This window comes from Scomber japonicus, chromosome 11 (assembly GCF_027409825.1).
Source record: "Scomber japonicus isolate fScoJap1 chromosome 11, fScoJap1.pri, whole genome shotgun sequence".
Taxonomy (NCBI): Eukaryota; Metazoa; Chordata; class Actinopteri; order Scombriformes; family Scombridae; genus Scomber; species Scomber japonicus.
The window spans coordinates 25,309,323-25,331,596 of NC_070588.1; the positions used below are offsets into that span (position 1 = coordinate 25,309,323).

At 38.7% G+C, this 22,274-nt stretch overlaps 1 protein-coding gene across 1 annotated transcript in view; it reads right to left on the bottom strand.

Annotated features, from left to right (window-relative positions):
* Positions 1-14,006, bottom strand: part of raph1a (Ras association (RalGDS/AF-6) and pleckstrin homology domains 1a) — a 63,833-nt gene extending 49,827 nt beyond the window's left edge. Inside the window, exon 1 of the mRNA XM_053329206.1 lies at positions 13,883-14,006. The gene's annotated coding sequence lies outside the window, so the exon portion shown is untranslated. The remainder of the gene's footprint in view (positions 1-13,882) is intronic.
* Between the last annotated feature and the right edge of the window lie 8,268 nt (positions 14,007-22,274).

Here is a 22,274-nt window from a genome sequence, read left to right on the forward strand (position 1 = left end):
GCATTGGATTACAATACATCACATAAGGCAGATGCTTTCTGATTTCAGTTTTTTCTCTACATACAGGTCAATGTCTGACTCACAAACTCTTAGATATGTAGGTAGAGGGAGCTGTGGACTACGACTAACACCAACACTATGATTAATGGCCAACCAACAATATACAAAACAGTCAGCTGGTCTAGTTCCAGACCTCAGAGTTAGTGCCCACATCTTTAATTTTGGAGATAAGGAATGGGGACGTTATCTTCCTGTGCTATATCCAAAACAATTTTACAATATAGCTTGTTGACTCATAGAAATAACTGGGCATTTGTCCTTAACTGACATGACAAAAGTCAGCTCCTCCCAGCAAACCCTATAGAGACCTCTGTGTTGACTGAACATGATCTTGACAAGATGGATACATCAGTCACTACTGATTGGTTAGGGGAATCACTACAACATAAGCCTCAATCATAATGTAAAAAAGAAATAGTTTGATCATTACACAAATAATAATTATTGCATAGAACTAACAATATCCATCTATTGAACTGTCACAGAGACAGCAAAACTCCTTTTCCTGTCACAGGCTTTGGAGTTCCTTTGGCTGCGTTTAACACCTCCTAGTGGTGATTTTATTTACGCAGGAAATAACCTGTCTGTGAAGGAACTAGTTTCTTACCTAAAAGCAGCTACTTCTCCTCAAGCAGTATCTTATCTTATCATTCGCATTGTTTCGTTTAAACTTGTGAAAACATCATCTGTAAGTTTCTCTGTCGTACTTGGTGATATTTGTGAGGATGATGCTTTTGTGAACTTTGTTAGATATATGCTATAATTGCTGGGATATATATATATATATATATATATATATATATATATATATATATATATATATATATATATATATAAGTACAAGTACATAACTGTAATTTAATATACATTTATTGTAGAAATTCAGACATTTTGGTTTATTTAAAATGGATACAGTATGTAGCAGTAAGCCATACCTACCTTGTCACTGTGCCAGCTCTAACCCTATTTAATTGTGAATGTATTTTGTTGTGTTTTTCTACAGTTTCACACTTGATTCATGAATGCATCTACAATGGCATCTTATTAATGCCACAACTAAGATGATGCCTGACTCTTATGTATTTATTTGATGCAGTTTGACTTGATGTTAAATTGTGTTGCCGCATAATGAAAACAGTACAGTCCTACTCAACTAAGTTATAACTAAGTTATACAAAGAAATATCTGAATATAGAGTCACATAATAAACCTTACATGACTGGTCGGTTTACCACAGGAAGAAGAACCGCACACTAAACTGCTAAACAGGGAGGAAATGTTAAATACATCTGTTTTAAACAGAACTGGAGAGTTTTGGGCAGATTTGTTCCTTGCTGAAAGACACCTACACAGTAATTTCTGAGGTAGGCGAGCATATTCCTTCACTTTCCATCTCCACATTTTTCCAAACCAGCCAGAGGATTTGGGCTGGCAACTGTCATGAATATTCCAATATAAAAAAGTCAATTTTACACAGTAATTCTCAGTGGGCTCCAGTTCAGGTACTGCCATGAGTGGTGTGAGTTGAACCCTGAGCTATGTCACAGCTGATCCTGTTGTGCAGCCCGCTGGTACATAAGAGCCTCACAGTATTAATCGTCACCTGCACTATTTTGATTCGCCATGAGACAAATGTCGGCAGACAAAAAGAGGGCTTCACATACTTTCCAGCTTCACTAAAGGGCTGTCTGGAGGTGGGAGGTAGCTGTGGTTTGGTATGAACTCAGTTCACGTGGGAGTGCGTGTGTTTTCACATATGAAGGAGCCAGCACAGAAAAACAGTAGCTGTTCCAGGCGGCCTCCAAGTCACTATATTAACACACGTGTCCAACCACACACACACAGACACAGACACACAGACACACACACATACGTTAAATGCCTGTACTTTTCTTGCTTAGTGTGAGCAATGGAAAACAGACAGGCTTACAGTATCAACAGTTTCTTAAAGCCAATCCACACACACACACACACAAATACTATAATAACATCTATCTATCACACATCGCTGACACACAACAGAGGCTGTGTAGCAAAGCTTAAGGTATAATTACTGTGACTTGTTTTGCCGCTTTGTACTACAGTGTAGAGCTAACGTGCTAACAGCTAACTTACCCCTTTCCATTTGTAATTGTGCTACTGGTGGATTATATGTTTAGCTGTGTCCACAAACCTTTCTCAATCTGTATTCCTGTATGTACTTGTGTCATCACTCACGGCTGAAATAGCTACTGTTCCGCCTCAGAATGTTTGACTTTCTCTGCCCATTTGATCTAGGATATTGTTTGAATCTGGGGTAACACATAATGCATTTTGCATCAACCACTGGTGATTCATCATCACCAAGATTTTCAGCCAGGCTCATAACTCTTCCAATTTTTGTGAACTGTCATTGTGTCACTTAACAAAGTTTTGATATTTTTTAGGTGACGATGTAACCAGTTACAGACTGAGTTCATAGATGCGTTGTCCAAGGTGTCTCATACCTCAAACCTGTGCTCCATCTTCTCAATAACAATGTTCTGACTCTAGCAGAAGATGACACACACCTGACAAAGAACATGAAAAGAGGAATCCTCCAGTATTTAAATGAGAAATTCTCATAGCAACATACAAAATAACATGCATTCAAAAAGACAAACTAGTTGCCCTCTCCAACAGAGTTGCAACTGAAGTTGAGCTCAACGGCTACCTGCAGGCACTGTAGGTTGACGGGGAGACACTTAACAGACTCGTATTGCTGTTTAATAGCCAGCAGCAGCTGCTATAAGCAATGAGGCTGGCTAAGTAAACACATGCAGACAGGAATGTTGACAGTACTTTGAGTATAAGGAATAAGGCCATACTCTGACCAAATCAGGTGTTAAAAGTGCATCTCTACAGGGTTGACTATTTGTACTTGCTCACAGCCAATCAATGCAAGCGTTCCTCGATATAATGCTACATGTGATTGGCCCACTGCCACAGAAGCTACAACCCCTCTGTGTTGGTGAAGTCGGGGTGAATTTGAGTTAGCGCACTTAGCAGTTCAGCAGTCAAGATGCCACCTAAACGATCTAATGTGTGACTACACTACATGCCTGTTACACCAGATACAAGCAAGTGCACAAAATGTGTGTTGAGTATCAAATTAAGTATCAATATCACTTTATGGGTACGTGGATTGGTAGAGGTATTGTCATTTTATAAAGGATACCCAGCTCTAGTTCCCCCCTCATCTTAGTAATGTCTTTGTACTCCCTCATGGCAGGCTTGTACAGCTCTGATTAGTCTGGCCACTGGATGTGATTGGCCACTGTAGGATAACGTCAGATTGCATTTCACCAAAAGTCGATTCTGGTTCCACCTCTTCACTCCAGGCTACTGCGTCTCCCATCCCTGCAGCCTAAATGCAGTACCCCCATTCAAATGAATGGAAGGACTGGCATTTTCATTGCAACACGTGCTTTGATTTGAATTGCTTTGAAAGTGTTGTTGTTTTTTTTGCACTATGCAGGCCTCTTCTTACAATTATATAACTGAAGAGCAGCTGTTCATTTTGTAGTTTAGTATCATAAGGGTTGCATCGTGTCTGTTTGTTGAGAAAAAAGTTCCTGTCCTGCTGTACCTACTTTATTTTTCAATTTGATTATATGCTGCTAGACTTTATTGTGTTTAAGGGGTTCAAGCCATGAGGCCAAGTAAACACACACAGTGAGATGCTACAAAAAGAAGTTATTTTGGACTATGCAGAAACAATCATGCCAATTCCTGCAACACTATAACTGAAGAAGAGTTACTTTCTTTGAACTAATTTTGCAGTTTCATTGTGTTTGAGTTGGTCAGGAGAAAGAAACCGCTTGGCCTGCCTTGAAGTCAGTTTTATTTTCTCTTTGTGCAGCTTGATTTTATTATATTTCATGAGTGTTTTTCAGAGATGAAAGTTACTTGAGAAAAGCTTTTGTATTCTTTTCCATTTATTATTGCAGTTTTAAACAATAAATGTTCTTAATACCCCTGGATTATGTGAAATATGTCCCAGTAATACAGTTAAGAGGACGGTAATAGCTGCCATGCAGTTGCTATGCCAGTGCTTTACCCCTTCAGGAGCATTTATATTGAAATGTTAATAAAAACGAATATACCATCATATATACCATTACTGTCTATGTTTCAAATTACAGCATGATATAAATTTTCGACCATGCCACCCAGCCTTAAGCTAAAAAGATGATGGCTTCTACAGCGGGATAATGGTCCTAAACATACCTCAAAATCCACCATGGACTACTTCAAGAGACACAAACTAAAGCTTTTGTACTGGCCCCTGACTTAAGCCTAATTGAAAATCTGTGGGAAGATCTTAAAAGAGCTGTGCATGCATGACAGATCAAAAATATTGCAGGACTAGAAGTCTTTTTAACAGGAAGAATGGGAGAAAATACCCAAAAACAAGAACTGAAAGACTTTTAGCTGGCTACAAAAAGCATTTGTAAGCAGTGATATCTGCCAGAGGGGGCGTTACTAAGTAAAGACTGTAGAGTGCCCAAAGTTTGCACATGCTACAATGTTTTTATATTTTATATTTATACATTTTATGTTCAATACCCTAAAGAGGCTGTGTTTACATCTTTTTTCGATGTAAAAAAAATGTTACCTTTCAAGGTGTGCCCAAACTTTACATACAGCCCTTAAAAATAAACTATTATCTATTATATAGAGAGGGTTAGGGTGATTTCAGGTGCAGCCCCTGTTACTCTGTGTGTTTTTACTTATGAGCCACGTCAATGACGAGGCAATTTCCATCGCCTTCTGATGGATAATAAATTAGAATTTTATATAAAAGGGCTGGAGTGTTTCTCCGCCACTCCTAAGTCAATAGTGTTCATGGAAAGTATGAACTTTACAAAATGAGTGAATCAGAGTGAGCCTCAACGCAACACAGTCAAAATGAAAGTCCTGATTTCCAGCTGCACAGCCTGCCCCTGGATCTCCATGAGGGCTGAGAGACATAGACACAGAAAGACAAAGAGAGAGAGAGAGAGAGAGAGAGAGACAGAGGGTAGGAGAGAGAAAGCGGCTTGGCGAGAGTGATGCTGCTCAGAGGAAAAACACGAAAGGGAAAAATAAAAGAATTAAAAAAAGCAAAACAAAAAAAAAGAAGAAATGAGATTAAATTTTCCAAGAATGAGGTCTTTGCAGTAACAGCAACAGCAGCCAGAATGACTCTACATCTGTCTGGAATTAGAGTGAGAGACAGACTGCTGATGCTGGTTGAAAACTGTATTTGAACTTCAGTGTTTTGTTCATGGTGGAGATGGAGTGAAGCTGAATAAAAGCCTGTCCAAAGCTTCCTGCCACGACCGATCCATGCTAACATTCCTCTCTCTGAGGATATTGTCCAACACATTAAAGAACAGGATAAGGTAAAGTCATATTGTTGCTATATATAGAAGCTAGAATTTATCAATGCTACTGTCAAAAATACTGCTTTTATCATTTATTTATTTTTAATCAATACAGCAGAAATATCATATTTGTTTCCACACTTCTTCTATGTCAAAACTTACCTACATACCTGCAATGTAGCTGCTAATGTAGCCTTGACCTGCAAACCATGAGTGGATATATGGAGACAGCTATAGAAATCTGCTTCCTAACTCCAGATTTTCTTTCATTTTCAAACTCGTAGTCAAGCCCCAATGAACACTGACTCAAGTGACATCACCTGAGGCTAGTTATCACATTTCACACAGCTCCCTCTGGACCTACAAAAGACTTTACATAACTTTTTCTTTTTTTTTTTTACACAAAATGAAAATTGGTGGAGTCCCCCTTTAACGGCCGACCAGTAAAATTTGGTTTGTTTTCCAAGGCTTCCTTGTTGTTTGACCACGTCACGAAGACTATGAGAGGAATGTCCTTCGCACCAACACCAGCCTCCCAAATGACATCCCTGACCTCTGAACCCTGAGGGATTGGTATGGGGTTTCCCTGATACACACACACACACCGCAGAAATCCCTTTTCCACTGTTTTTTGTAAAGTGAAAATGTTAAATAATGCACCTATTTTCAAAATGAGTAATACATTCAGAGTCCATTTCACTGTTGCTGGTCTGTTTGTCCTCTGTGTTTAGTTTATAGAACTGTTAACTAAGGGGAGGCAGAGGAAACCAGAGTACTGTTACCTCATCTGGATACTCCATTAATACAATGTGTTTGTTTGTGTGTGTGTGTGGGAGGGAGACACTCACGCAGGCTGAGTCATTGTATTCAGAATGTGCACACACACACACACACACACACACACACACACACACACACACACACACACACACACACACACAGAGTCAACATTAATATGAGATATAAAGGGGAAACAAGACTCATATGTGACTCTTAATGCCAAAACTTGTAAGAAACACAAACACACACACAGCTGGTGTAACAGTCAGTTCGGTCTATAGAGAGCACAGGCAGCTTGAGTGTTTGAAATAATACTGTGTGACCTTAAAATGTCCTTAAATGTCTTCAAACTATTCTAATCAGTGAGTCAGTGAGCTAACACTTGCTGCTTTCTCTCCTTCTTCTGTTGTGTACTTTTACTTCTTAAAAAAACACTTCAACTTCCACTTGAATCAGGATTTGATTTGTTTTAAATTCAGTTTCCTGGCATTGGATTTTGATTTTATTAAAAAAAAAAATTAGATGCCAAGAAAATGTAATCTAATATCTAATCCCAACCAGACTGAAATAGAGCATTTCATTAGTGCACAAGTGAATATGGGGGTAAATCTACCTCGGCTGGTCACCTGATTTGAGTTTGTGAGCTTCTGTGGCACAAAGCTCTCAAAGACCCAAAAAATCTAATGTGCCAGAATTTCCTTCACAAATCTACAGTGACAGTAATTTACTTGCAGCTTCATTTTCTTATTTAGAACTGTGAAAGTTCCGTAAGTGTTCCTATTTCAAATCTACTAGCACAAATCTGCTTGGGTTAACATTTCCACCTTCTTACCACCTCTTTATTTGCACCACTGAAGTACCCTTGAGCAGGGTCCTAAACCCCCAACTACTGCAGTGGAGTCTTCTCTCAATGGTTAGACTAAACAAGGTGGACTCAATTCTAGAAACCTCTAAAACAGTTCCAACAAAACTGACAATTGGGAACCTTTATGAAGGCAGGATTCATTGCAGGCTGTTGCTTTAGGTCACATTAGTTTAAGCCATCTTCTTGTAGACTTGTCTCTCTCATTAGCTATTGTGGTCCTACACAGAAGGTAGTGATGCAATCATTCAGAATTTAACTCCTAAATATCAAGCATGTTTGAACTTATTGGGGCAGCCCTGATAAGTCTGGCAACAGCTCTGCAGGTTTATAATTGGACCTGTAAACCCCTCACATTACCAGATAATCTGGGCTGGACATTGGTACCAACCAAGGTCCCAGACCAGATTTGCCCTCTCTGACTGTTGGAAAGGGTGAATCAGGGATAAATCACCCCAAACTCCTATACTGTTGGCTTAAGTGTACTATCTTAACTGTACTTACAGTAATAAACTGTCAACTGAGTGCATTTGTACAGTTGTCTCCAATGGTGACAACTCATTTGTTGAAAAACTGTGAGAAGGGGGAAAGCAACATACAATCCAAAACCAAATGGAAAAACTTTTATTTCATTTTTTTTCTTGTTCCAGCTTCTTAAATGTGAATATTTGTGGGGGGTTTTAGCCGTCTATGACTGAAAACTGAATATCTTTGTGTTGGTGGATACAAAGAAAGACATCATAAGTTGCATATAAGGCTTACTGAAACAGTGACATTATTGTTATAATAATAATCATTATAATAACAATCGTTAGCTGCAGTCCTTCATCACTCTAGACATCTAGACAATCTAGACAAGTATATAGTATTTAGGTTAGCCAGCAGCCTGACTGAACCTCCAGGTCCAAATTAGCCATACTAACCACACATTAGCCTAGTTAGCCTAGAAGCCTCGCATTTCATCTGTCTTGCAACCATTATCACATTAAAATAAGCCAACCAGAAACTGGCCAACTTACACTTACACACACGCACACACTCTCCAGTTTCTTCCTCCGGTCCTAATGCATTTTAGTATGCAAGTGTCCCTGCAAGGTTAGCACTGACACTGCAAAACAAACTGCACTATAGACTACTAAACACTAGTACTGCATTACACTATACACTACACTACAACATAACAGACTGTACTGTATATTAGCAGCATTTATGCACATGTGAAATGATGTTTCATGTGGTATGTGCACATTTGTGGAAAAAAGGGCTTGCTTTTTGGATTAAAGTGATGGATTTGCAGCTGCCAAATGTCTCAAATGTCTAAGCCTTCTTGAATGCATCAACCAGGTAAAGAATCGAAACAGTCCCTAATCACACCTGGCTTAAAATGCACAACAAAATAAAACTAAAATAAGAAATCCCGGCCTGGAGTGGAGTGTCGCTTGCAGATGTAGCCTGTTGTTCTTTCACACCCTCTCTGCCTGTCTTACCCCAGGGATGAGGAGGAATTTCCTGAGAAAAAAGGAGGGATGACTTTTCCATACACTTGGCAAGAGGGAGACGCACAGAAATACAGACGGAGAGGAAGAAGAAAACAAAAAAACATCAGATGGTGACCTGGTTTGACCTCTCGTAGCCACTAGTGAGAATATACTGACAAACGGCACCAGAGCAGCTGATACAGATGTAACCATTGCATTGATGTTTACAAGATGACTGCATTTTCTGCCAGAGGAAGCACACAAGTCCCATGTCGTCTCTTAACGCTAGCAGCCCTGCCTTGTGACTGGAAATGCAGATGTACAATTCCCACAACAGATATCTAATAGACATTGCAAAGTTGCATTTTGACTGTTGTGCGTCAACTCAAGTGTTATATTACTCCCTGTTAGCCCAAAAGATGTCTTATATACTCTGCTGAAAAAAACATACAGCACATATTGTATACAATTAGTATGTATCACTGAGGTAGGGAGCAAGTAAATGAATGTCCACCTCAGATTTAAATGAAAATCAATATGTTTTTGAGATAAATGGCTTTAAACCAAAGTGTTTCAATGTGAAATTCAGACCTGACGGTGGCACTACAGAAAAGGTCAGCAAAATCATCAGGTATCATCATGAGAGGAAGATAAAGATCCACCACAAATTCCATAGCGGTCAGTAGTCAGAGTTAATAAGAAACTTTCTATCACACTATTATTACAAAATACTACAAAAATGTTGAGATATAAATACAACTGAAATTCTGAGAGGGAGAGACTGAGGTCAACAATAGATGCTATCATTACTTTTGTCTTGGTCATCATAAGCACTGATGTAACTTTGGGGTGAAAACTTGATTCCTTATTTCCTCCAGCCATCAATAGCATAACAAAAGATGAAGGGGGGGGGGGGGGTGGAATGTCTACAGAGCCCTTCATTTTCTACCAAAAACTACACATAAGTTGAATGACATTGAAAGATACCCAATTGCTTACAATACCTTAATACCTAAGGCCTTACACAGAACTACTCTCAGGAGACTGAAAATGTGATCGCTGTTGTTTCTCTGGAGCCATTGCTAAACAAGCTAATGTAACAAAAGTCTGAATGGCTCACAGTTCATGGTTTTTTTGACAACAGTGGAGATCTACAGAGGAAAACCATACTGTTTATCTGGCTATACACAATACTTGTAAGTAGGATCAATTCATTGTTGGTTTGGCTTTGGTAACAATAAGAATAATAAAGCCTCATGTTCAAAGAAAATCTTTATGCTACAACATGCCGTACAAATGTAATTTAGACAACATTTTGTTTCAGGGTTTGTTGTAACAGTTTCTGGAAAGCACCTTTCCTGTTTCAACATGACAATTCCACCTTGCACAGATTTAAGTCCATGAAGAAACAGTTTCTTGTTGAAGAACCTGACTGACTCATGGACAACCCTGACCTCATGCCCATTGAACTTCAGTGTGACTTGCAAACTCAGCCTCATCGCCCAAAATCAGTGCCTGACCTCACTAATCCTGCAACCAGGTTCCAAAATCTAAAAAAAACATGTCATATTTAGCGCAAGACATTAGTACATACTTAATCATCATCTGAGAAAACAAATGTCATATTGCATCATGAGGTGTCTGCTGATTCACTTCAGTGTTAGTGAAAGCCAAATTGGCACAGTGCTTAAATAGGATCAATGTTAAGACAAAAACACCACCTTCAACAACTCAAACACAAATCAACAGAGGATCCAAACTGCTTGATTGTCAGTGGATCCCTGCAGTGCAGTACAGTACAGTACAGAGCAGACAACACAGCAGCAATTAACACAAAAAGTGAAAGATACTGAATAAGGAAACAAGGATCCTGCAGGTCTGAGGCTCACTGACTGGCCTGATACAATCTTCAGCTGAAGTAGGGCAGTGGGGATTTTTATACTCCACTTAACCCTCAACACTACTGGGATATACTGAGTTCTGCCCCACTTACACACAAGTGTGTTATATAGAGGTGGAACGTCTCAGTCTGTCAGAATGATTTCACTTCAGCTCTGATGGGCCTGACTATAGATAGATAGCCCTGACACAGAATCCTCCATCACTAGCATTTATCAATTTTCTGTATAGTTTTTCCATTTTAAAAAGCCACAATAAGGCAGAGGCCTGTTCAAGTTTGCTCTGAAAAGGGAAGTGAAACACTTTTTGGACACTTTTTTGGTATTGACTGAAATGGGTCTTTAAATAGAGTATAGGAAACTGTCAAGTGCATTAAGATCAAAGCATCAAATCTAAGCTTGCTGACATATCCAGTGATCAGATAATTCCTGATTTCAATTGTTTTGTTCATATTTTTGAAACTAAGATATCAAAAAAGTATCAGCTTTGTTTTGGATACCAAACATCAGTTATTATAACTAGCAGTAGTGTAGAAAAAGAACAAATACCGAGCCCTAGGGAGGGTTTAGGAGGCATTCAGTCCAAAGAAATCCCTGCATCCAAAACAGCCTCTTTATTCATTTCAACTCTTGCAGAAAAAGTTGATCCTAGCTTAACTCTTCCAACCTCATCTGGCAACAAAATGCATTAGCCAATCAAATATGTGCAAGCGATGGGCATGTCCCTTGTAGAATTGTGCCAGAGATGGAGACAAAGGAGAAAATGACAATGATCAACTTTTACAGGGTTGGATGTCCTGCCTCAAAGCAGAATAAACTGGTGTGCATATGTCTTCCAAGCAGATTTCTCACCAGTAGACCTGCAATACATATAGTCCTGCTACTAATGTAATGTAATGTAATGTAGTTTATTTATACAGCCCTTTATAACAGTCCTTGCGGTGTACCAAAGTGCTTTACAGTAGGTAATAAATAAATAAAGAGAAAAATAAAAACAATTAAAAACAATAAAATAACAGTGAAAGCAATAAAATACAACAAAATCGAATAAGATAGAATAAGATAAAATAAAATAAAATAAGATAAAATAAAATAAAAGTGTCATCCTACTAGGTGTTAAAAGCCATCCTAAAAAAGTGTGTTTTTAGCCTGGACTTGAAGAGGCCCAGGTCAGTAATAGTACGCATCTCGACGGGGAGCTTATTCCAGAGCCTGGGGGCAGCGACAGAAAAGGCTCGGTCACCCCAATGCTTATACTTGGACCTGGGTAGTTCCAGCAAGAGTTGATTTGTTGACCTCAGAGCTCTACCAGGATTACGGACAGTTAAAAGCTCAGATAAATACGGTGGGGCGAGGCCGTTAAGAGCTTTAAAAACAAACATTAAAAGTTTAAAATCAATTCTATAAAAGACAGGAAGCCAATGGAGGGAGTTAAGAACAGGAGTGATGTGCACACGTCTGTTAGTGTTAGTTAAAAGACGGGCAGCAGCATTTTGCACAAGTTGGAGGCGACTGAGGGAAGACTGGGAGACGCCGACATAAAGTGCATTACAATAGTCTAACCTGGAACTTATTAGGGCATGGATGGCTATCTCAAGGTCGTGACGGCTTAAAAACATTTTAACTTTGGCCAGGAGGCGCAACTGGAAGAAGCTAGTCCTGACTAGGGTTAGGGTTAGGGTTTTAACATTTTTGACCAAATACTGTGAGGATATTGTAGGGATGACTATTGGAGCTTTGAAAAAATACTTAAACGATGAGATTTTTGATTAATAATCATCAGTAATGTGGATATAAGGACTAAGTGGGTAAAGGAAAATAACAGAACAACTCCAACAGTCTGGTAAGTATAGAAAATGACATCACTTTACTGTAATGCAGCCTTTCAAACCTAGAAAAGACAACACTTATGCCAAATCACGATACTACAATAAGCAAACTATAAGACAATATCTAGTTTCATCATGATATCGATATACTGTCCAAGCCCACACTCATCTTCATCAGTGGAATCTGCAGTGATGAACACTATGATGCAGAATCATGAATCTACCACTGAAGTTACTGTTGGCTATAGCTCAATCTACAAACTAGGACCACAGTTTTTAGATGTGGATTTGGTAGACAGAAGAAAAAAAAGCATCACTTTGATATAAATTTGGGAAAATGTAATGCAATATATAGCAAAACAGTCAACAAGAGAAACAATTTGGCAAAAAAAAGCACTTTTACTATAACCTTCGACTGATCCTTTGTGATTGATCCTTTCCACTAGTTATGAGAGCATTCAACCCTCCAACTAATACCTCAACACTATTGCTCAACAATGTTAAACCTCAACATTTCCACATTAATAGCTTAACTTTACCATCACATTAATCATTAATAATCTCATCCTTAAGCCTAAACCCAAATGTTAGGAGTAGCAGGCTGATCACATAACCCTGACAGGTTGCTCAGACAGTGAGACAGGTTTACCTGCATGAAGTCTGAAACACTAAGACTGTCTACAGCAGGAAAAAAGACAAGATGGTGAGACAGATTGAGCAGCAGGAATACAGACAGACAGACAAACAGACAGATGGCAGGCCTGCATGTCTGATGATGCTGAATTTAAGATGACTTCAATGAGACATGGAGCGAACCCTGTCCAGCCTGCTTAATAAAGAGAGAGCACAGATAAAAAACGACACCACATGAAGGTGAAGTTAATCTCATTCAAGGCATTTTCATTAATTGCAATCAACTAAAATGCATACAGTCAGTAGTGTGGCAGCTGCGGGGGAACACGCCCATAGCTGTGTAATGCTATATGAATGCCACGCCTTGCTTGTGTCAGCTCTGCACGCCTGGCCTCCGGAGCTGCAGCGCTCAACCTAAATATTCCGGCTGGAGAGGCGCTGTCAACCGGCTGCTGCTCCCCGGCGAACCTGCGCATCCAGGCCGGGAGTGTGTGTGTGTGTGTGTGTGCTCTGCAGGCCCTGCGGCGTTTAATAATACAGCACCGTACAACACACATGCACAACGAATAACGGCACTCACCGGTTACAAATCAGCCCTGTGCACACATGCAGCCACCACTGAAATGCATATAACCCGCTTAAGTGAATGAAAGCCTTTTTCCCCCCTTCTCCTCTGTGCAGCTGGTCGTTTTCTGAGTCACCCCCTCCCTCCCTCCCTCCACCCCTTCTCCTTTCTCTGCATACACATGCAGGCACTAACGGGCTTAATTGGCTTTTATTCCAGCAGGATGTTAATTAAAGGATCAGCTCTCCGACAATCTCACACAATAAATGTGTCGCTTTAAACAGACACGAGTGTAAAAATCCAAAGAGCAAAACAGCGAGGACAAACAGAAAACATTGAATGTGGTGGGATAGAGATGCGTTTAGGTGAGGGGGGGATCGGGCTACTTACTGTGCAGATGCAGGGAGATTTGTGGGAGAAAAGCCGCAGCCGGCAGCGGGAGACAGCGGACAGACCTCACGGTGTGGCGGGCAACGCTTCGTCGGGATTTCTGCCGGTTTAGTCCCGGTTTTTTACCGACTCCCCGTTCCCAGATATTCCAGATTTCCCTGATTTCCCCTTCTGCCACACTGAATCCCAAAGCTGCTGTCACTGCTGTCAAATTAGAGGCAAGCAAAGTGGACGACTTCCGGCCGTGAGTTTCGCAATAAAATCCCCCGAGGCAGTGAAAATATCATCCGACAAAAAAAAAAAAAAAAAAAAAAACAGAGACCAAATAAACTTAGTGAGCCATTATTATTTAGAACATCTTCAAATAAATCATGCTAATTACCATTAACGTTACAAAATAAAGCCCTTAAACTCAAAAAAGGGACACGTTTCCCTAAGGGCACAATAAAAGTATATCATATATCATATCAACTTTTCAAATATTGTCAATTCTTATTCCACTTATTACATTATTATTGTTTCTTTTTTATATGAATGTGTGTATGCATGTATGTATATAGTAATCTATTTCACTCTCTCTCTCTCTCTCTCTCTCTCTCTCTGTGTGTGTGTGTGTGTGTGTATTGTTGAATTACCTTTTTATGCTTCTATGTTACCTATAATTTATGCGTTGTGTCTGTGAAAAGTAATATTATAAAAAAGTACTAATTCATTCATAAAATTTCCCTGTTCATTGTTATTACATATCTTAATTGACTTTTTCTGCATTGCTTTTATGAAGTGCTTTCATTAAGCACTATGCAATGGACCACCATCAGGACCAACTGTGGTTCAGTGTCTTGCTTAAAGACATTTAAACATGTGAATGAGCCAACTCTGTGAATAGACAACACTCTGCAGCTCGAGCCTGTACTATGTGTACCGGTACATTTGTTAACATTTCCAGATGAACATTGCTCAGAGCCAATGATAGCCTATAGTATCAAAATGATTAACATATTTTCAGTATTATTTTAAAAATAAAAACTACCAAGAAACGTACTATCAAGGAATATGTTAAAGTAAATTGTGTTAAGTTTAAATAATGAAAATATATTTCTTGATCTTATATTGTGAAAGTAAAATTACCTCACATCCGGTATTTGGCTGTCGGGCTTGATGTATCCTTAGCTCTATTCCGGATCCCAAAAAACTCAGCGGGAGCGCGTATCCATGCCCTGCGCGTTCCCGTTGCCTTGTTTCCTGTCGTGCCCAACCCAGAAATCAGCCTCAACCAATCAGTCCTGATGAAGTCATTCTATTCTATTCTATTCTATTTTATTCTATTCTATTCTATTCTGTTCTGTTCTGTTCTGGTGCATTCTATTCTGTTATATTCAATTATATTCTTCTTTGCCATTTATTTTATATTGCATTGTATTATATTGTATTGCACTCATCTATTCTATTCTATTCTATTCTATTCTATTCTATTCTATTTTTTTCTAGTCTAGTCTATTCTATTCTATTCTATTCTATTCTAGTCTAGTCTATGAATCAATTATGTTCTTTTCCATTGTGTTCCATGTATAACATGTATTCTATTCTGTTACATCAAATTCTAGTGTTCATGTCTTTGCCCTTTCTTATATATTGTATTGTATTCTATTTTGTCTCTTTACCAAATGTGTGTCATTACACACACATATCAGTCAACACTTTTATACCAAAGTGTGACCTCTGGTGGTCTGAGTCTGGTATGAGAGAGAACTGAATTGTTATGTTTTTGAATCACAGCTGTACACACCAACTGTGTGCTCATAATACAGTCACAGGTCTGTTTAATGACTATGCGGCTCATCCCCTCAGTGACACACTTATATCATTAATAGTTATTAGTTAATACTTAATGTTTCCTAATTAAAAATAATTCCATCAATTGATTAACTATAATAATGATGTAATTTTTAAATAGAATTTTAAGGGGTTGGTAATGCATTCTTTAATGGATTGTACTGTATTATGGATTATTAGCAGCTCAAGAGTTTTAAACTCCTATTAAAACTGATAAAAAAACATGGAAACTATCCCTTAAAAGTTGAACCTTTAAAATAACATATTTTTAAAGTTGAGGTGAAAAGTCTTATCTTTAATGTAGGACATCTTTGGTAACTTTGCACCAAGGACAACAATGGAAATAAGTCTTTATTGTGTCATTCTTGACTCAATTTCCCCCAGTTTAATATCCTTCTTGTAATGCTGAATGAAATAAAGTAAAGGTGAGCTGAGCTTTCACATTTTCACATTAAGAAATCTCTATCATATATACTTTCATTGATATTAGGATGTTTGGTTTTCAGAGATCATTAAGGATGAATTAATTAGAAATATTTTAGGGGGAGATTTTTCCTAGTGTGAAAGCACTTCCCACCACTACAGAGACCCATGACCAGATCGGGACATTTAAACACATCTGACAGTGTTCAAAGGTGGGAAAATGGTGAGGGATCATCTTGCTCGAACAAATCCTACTGGGTGTACAGGAAGCTTGTGCGGAGGAGGGTGGAATCTGGGGGTGGGTATGAACTTCTCATTTCCTCCATGAGACGTTGCTAGGTGAAAAGAATTGGCTGTTAACTCTATGTGGATATTGTGTATCGTGGACGTACGTGGCTGCCTGTACCCTCCCAAAGTCAACAGTGGCATTCTGAGTGCCAAGGACATGGTGCACAGGGAATACAGCCAGTGGAGAAAAAGGAAAAGCTCAGGAAAAACAACAACAACCACACAATACAATTGCAAAGGTGGATAATAAAAACAAAGGATTCAGGGCTGTTAAAAGAGTAATATTTAATTCCCTTTACATCCATGCCGCTGTGACTAACAGTAACAGTAAATCCTGGGAAAAATAAGGCACTGCAGGCCATGTATAATGTTGAAAGCATATATGTGAGAGTGTGGAGAGTATCCTACAGCAGAACAACCAGGCAGACAGAAGAGAGGAAGGAAGAGGAGGTGATGTGAGCTGCTCTGCTGAAAACCACAAACACCTCACTTGCATATGTTGCACTGGGCGGCTGGCAACAATAATTATTGTCACCATAACCTCATAGTTATATTGACCTTTTCACTACAGAAATATAATTGAAATTCAAACCGCAGCATTAAATCAGTACATAGAGACTCCATGTTGATCAAACACTTCATGTCATTCTTCCATCATTACAAAACTGTTACCGAACATTCACAACTACAAATTATACACACAGAGGCACAAACAGACAGTTTTTTGAAGGTACAGTCTGTTGAAGCGGATATCCCCTGTTAGCTTATAGTTGGTGGAACATGTCAGCTGTTCAACAGAAAAACATTAATCACAAAAACATGAACTGCATCACATTTCTCAGCGCTTTGACAACTTTCCAGCCCACAGCCCCGATCGCTATCTGAGGCTGTCATGGCAGACGCATTTTTTAGTGCTAACCAAGTAGTCTATCAACTGATAGACTGCTTAGATAGAGTTACAGGTACATACTCACAAACTCACTTCACATGCCTTTTCACACAAAATACAACCGCACTATCACTCAAAATCTACATTTCCATTAGTGTAACTAGTGTATAAAGTTCACACCCCCCCTCCTCTTCTTGTTCCTACAGTTGGATGTTTGCACTTCAGTGTGCAGAATGATGTACGTGCAGAGTTTTTACATTCATCTGCTGAAGGGGAAAATAGTTTCTCTACTCATTGGAAATATGAGTTTTAAGGGGTATGAAACTTCATGTGGGATTTGTGAGTGTGATGTGGAAACGTGAAGCCCCCAGTGCACAAACACTTAGAATGGACTCTACAGTGAAATAGGAGACATCCTGTTTACAGAAGTTAAACTCTTGAAATGAAAAAAATGTGCACGTTCATAGATTAAAGAATTGAATGAGGGAGGAGTGGGAACTTTATTTTTGTAGGAAAACCATATCGTAAACAAATTATTATTATTATAAACATCCTGAAACATGTCTGGATATTCTCTTTAAATACTCATTAGGTAATTTCTACTGCTAGGCCTCATTCTCATTTGATCAAAACAATAACAAAAGACAGAGTTTGATGAATTTGTGAAGATCATGCGAGTTGTTGTCTTGATGGTTAAACAACCAGTTTCTCCCAGTTAGAATTCCTTCAGTGTCCATGATTTAAGAGACTCCACCTGGAGCCAAAATATCCTCAGAGGTCTCCAAGATAAATGCACACTGCGATTAAAACTGATAAAAACACTAAATAAAGCATTTTCACATTAAAAAATAAGTGTCTCTCTTGAAGGGGCTCTGTATGAGCTAAATGCTGCTAATTTAAGACCTGGACATCTGAGGATTAAAATCCTTAATCACATGAAAAGATATACTTAAATACGACCAAGATCTATAAAGTTTATGATAAAGATGTTGCTTGAAAGAGAATAAAAGTTAATGTATGAGAAGGTTTTTGGTGGACAACCACAACGCCAACACATTATCTTGCATGCTTATACTCTTTGCTAGATGTCTTTGTGGTAGGCAACCACAACGCCAACGTTCTCTCTCTGCTAGACAGGGTATGATAAGAGATGATGATAGATAGACTAAATGAATCCGACTGTTACATGATTCAAATTACAGATTTCTCTTGGTTTGAAAAGTCAAATTGATACATATTTTACCTTTTTTTAAAATTTTGGACTTGTTTGCCTTTACTGTATTTATACAGTAACTGACATAGAGGCTGAAAGGAATCAGGGAGAGAGAGGGTTGCTGTGATTATAGATTATATGGCATACTACTACCAGGTTGCTCCAGATACATATTTTACCTTGCCCACAAATAAATGATATATCCTCAACCTGAGTGGACACGTATGGCTGACAAACACTAATCAATGCAGATGACTCCAGAATGACAATTTTAAAATAACAATTTGGAAAATCTGAGAATTAACACAAGTAAACATGAAGAAGATGTAACTTATCTTCATCATGAAGACCTGGAAAGAGGATAGACCACAGAGGCAAAAGTCAAGGAGACCATTCACACAGAGAGGGAAGAGACAAAGACACCACACACAGTCTGCTTTTCACAAACACTGGGAGCCAGTCTCTCTCCCTCTTTTAGTAGACAGGCACCCACACAGCAACTCTCTCTTCTGGAATGAGCCTGTAGTCACTGGGAGAGAACTGCCACACTCAGTCGGTGTCTGTGCGCCCTGAGTGCATTTACATCTTGCGTTAACATGCATTCTCTCTCATCTGCACACAGGTCACATTTTAATGCCAGGTGCAGATGTGGTTGGGATGTGGTTACAAGGCAAGCTCATTGTCCTCTCCAGTCTGTTGCTCCAGATCACAGATAGATATGGGTGGATGTGGTCAGAAGCGAGATATATTTGTAGCTACCTGTGGCTATTGCCGATCGCCTAAGTCCTTAAGGGCCAGTTCTCTCAATGTATGTTTGGTTTTATTAGCCCAAGGTTTAATATGTCTGATTTCTTTAAAAACATGACCGTGGGGAACGACCTGTAGCCAAGTAGTTACAACGCATGCCACATAACTGTAAATTCACTGGTTTGAGTCCGGCAAGGCTAACCGGCAAAGACTTTCGCTGCATATCATACCCATCTCTCTCTCTCCGCTTGTTTCCTGTTGGCCTCTATGCCACTGAGTGTCTGCTAATAAAGACAAAAACAAAAGTAACAGTGACATTGCTTTACGAAAAGTTTCCTCGTTATGCTAGATGATGAACACATCAACAGTAGGAACTTATTTTCATAGTGGGTTAATTAGAACATTGTGTCTTACAGGAGATGTACATGTCACGATTTAGAAAAAAAATTTAAAAAGAGGGAAAAAAAGACATAAGATTTTAGTGTGAGGGTTCCCTTAACAAAAAGTAGTATACTTGAAGTTTATTTTATTAAGTATCCACATTTTAGTTTATTGAAGTATACTTAAAGTATACCACAAGTACACTCTTCTATATAGTGCCATTGTACTAGTTCTATACTATATGATGTTGAACATATAAGTTTATAACAGGGGTAATACCTCAAAGCTAATGTGTGGAGTGAAAAACATTTTTATTCTGCTAAATTAAATGTAAGCACCAGTCAATGACTTGACCTTATTCTGTACTTGGATCAAGATATACTAAGTATTAGTACTTTGTGGCAGAAAGAAGTAAAAAGTATACTAAAGTACAAGTATAAGTATTAAAGTATAAGTATAAGTCTTAGTATTAATGTACTTAGTCTTAGACTTTTCTTTATACTTTTCAGTATAAGCCAAGTATACTTCACTATACTATTCTAATATATACTATATAAGTATGTAAAATATAGTGTATAAAAAGTAAACTTCAAGTATACTGCCTCAGTTTTAGTATAAAATAAGTATACCCGTAGTACACTTGAATAAAGTACTTTTTTGCTAAGGGTTAACTGGTGGGTAGTTCAAACCCCAATGAGATATAATCCAAACTATGTAGGTGCTGAAAATCATTTTGGGCAATTGTGGGGTTTTTGTGTGTGCATGTGTATGTGTGTGTGGAGGTGTGTGTGTTTTTTCTTTATGACAACCCCCCACCCCCTTTCTGCCTACAGTGTTCAGTCAGCCACTTCCTGTAGGTGGCAGCTGACAGTCAGGGAGGGTCATTGTTGACACCTGACAAGGCCTCTACCAATGTTAGGCTATAACTACCAGTCCAGTCATATTGTCTCTCTTTCTCTCTCCTAGGCTCCACATCCCTTCAGGTTTGGGGTTTCTTTTGACCTCTTTTCCTGCATTCAACAGCAGCATACACATTTCTCACTCATCCATACACTCCATTCACCACTGATGCAGTTACTCTCCACACCTTGTGTCCTTTGTAAATAGTTATGTTGTTTTATTCCCAAAAAACATTTAATTGGCACTTCAACCTGACTTTCTACCCTCTTTGTCACATACACTGAGCCAGTTAGTGATAATATATATATGTGTGTATGTGTATGGGGGCTGATATGTGTGAGACTTGGTTTGAAAAACCATGTTTTGTTGTTCTACTTAAATATTTTTAGTCAGTCCTACAAACCTGAGCTAAATATTTCACCACAATTGAAATAAACATATTGTAGCATACATCTTGTATATGTGTTTTCTTTAAGTTTATCTATCAATTCAAGCAAGCGAACCAAAGAACAAAGACATTTAAAAAATACCCCAAAAAACAGGGACCCTCCCAGGTACATGCTGGTCCTATACTGACCTATCTACGTATATAACTTGAGGAGCCCGTAGTGAAACCCAATTCATAAACCAAAACAAAAATAAAATACTCAAATAACACTAAAAATACAAGGGCAAATAAACTAAACAAATACTAGCAAAAGTAGATTTAAAAATCTAGTCAAATTACTTTCACCAGCCTGTGTGGCAAAGACGATTGCAGCTACCCAGACAGAGAGCAAACACCCCAAACACAAAGTAAGTGGATAATACTGCACACAATCTGTCTGAACACACGCTACTCAACGCCCTCAAGAGAATAAACAAACACAACTGTTTGCAGTGAAAATCAAAGAGTCAGAGTGACCACACAGGCGCGGTGCTTATACAGCCAAAGGTTACCAATCAGTGTGTGGTCACCACAGGTGATATGTCTTAAAGAGTAATCCACAACAGCTACCCCAATGGGGTCGGCCTTAACATGATAGACAACATACAGTCAAAACAAATACAAATGATGATTAATAACACAAAAAAAACACATTATATTAAAGATATTGGCATTAAAACAATGCTGTGATGATTACCATAATTTCTGTCTCATCATTGTACTTTATATTTTCCTTTCTATGGTGAGACATAAAACAACTTTTCATAGAAAAAAGCTCAGAATGCCTCTCTGGAAAAAGTCAGACATGAGTTGTGGTGCTCACCCTGCGTGGGTGATGCAGTGGTTTAAAATTTCTCGCACCCCCTCTGTATGTGTGTGTGTGTGTGTGTGTGTGTGTGTGTGTGTATGTTTATGTGTGTGTATGTATATGTGTCTTTGAGACTTTACTTGTATGTCTTGTGTATGTGCATGTGTATAAGCATGTTTGCATGCGCGAGTGTACAGTATGTTTGTAACAGTGTGTATAGAAATATGTGTTAGTGTTTAAATGTGTGTGAGCACATGTTTGCAGGTTTACTTATTGTTTGTGCATGCGCAGATTGTATATGGTTTCACAGCTTCACACAGGAAGTGTTCCTGTCTGCTTCATATCACACATTTCTCTTCAGCTTATTTGTATTACTGAACCGACATGGTTTTAGTTGACACCAGTATTACCACCAGGATTGTTGCCGTTAGGGTCTTGGCAATCCCCTTGCACCTGGCTTAATGTCAGGCTGTTCCTCAATAC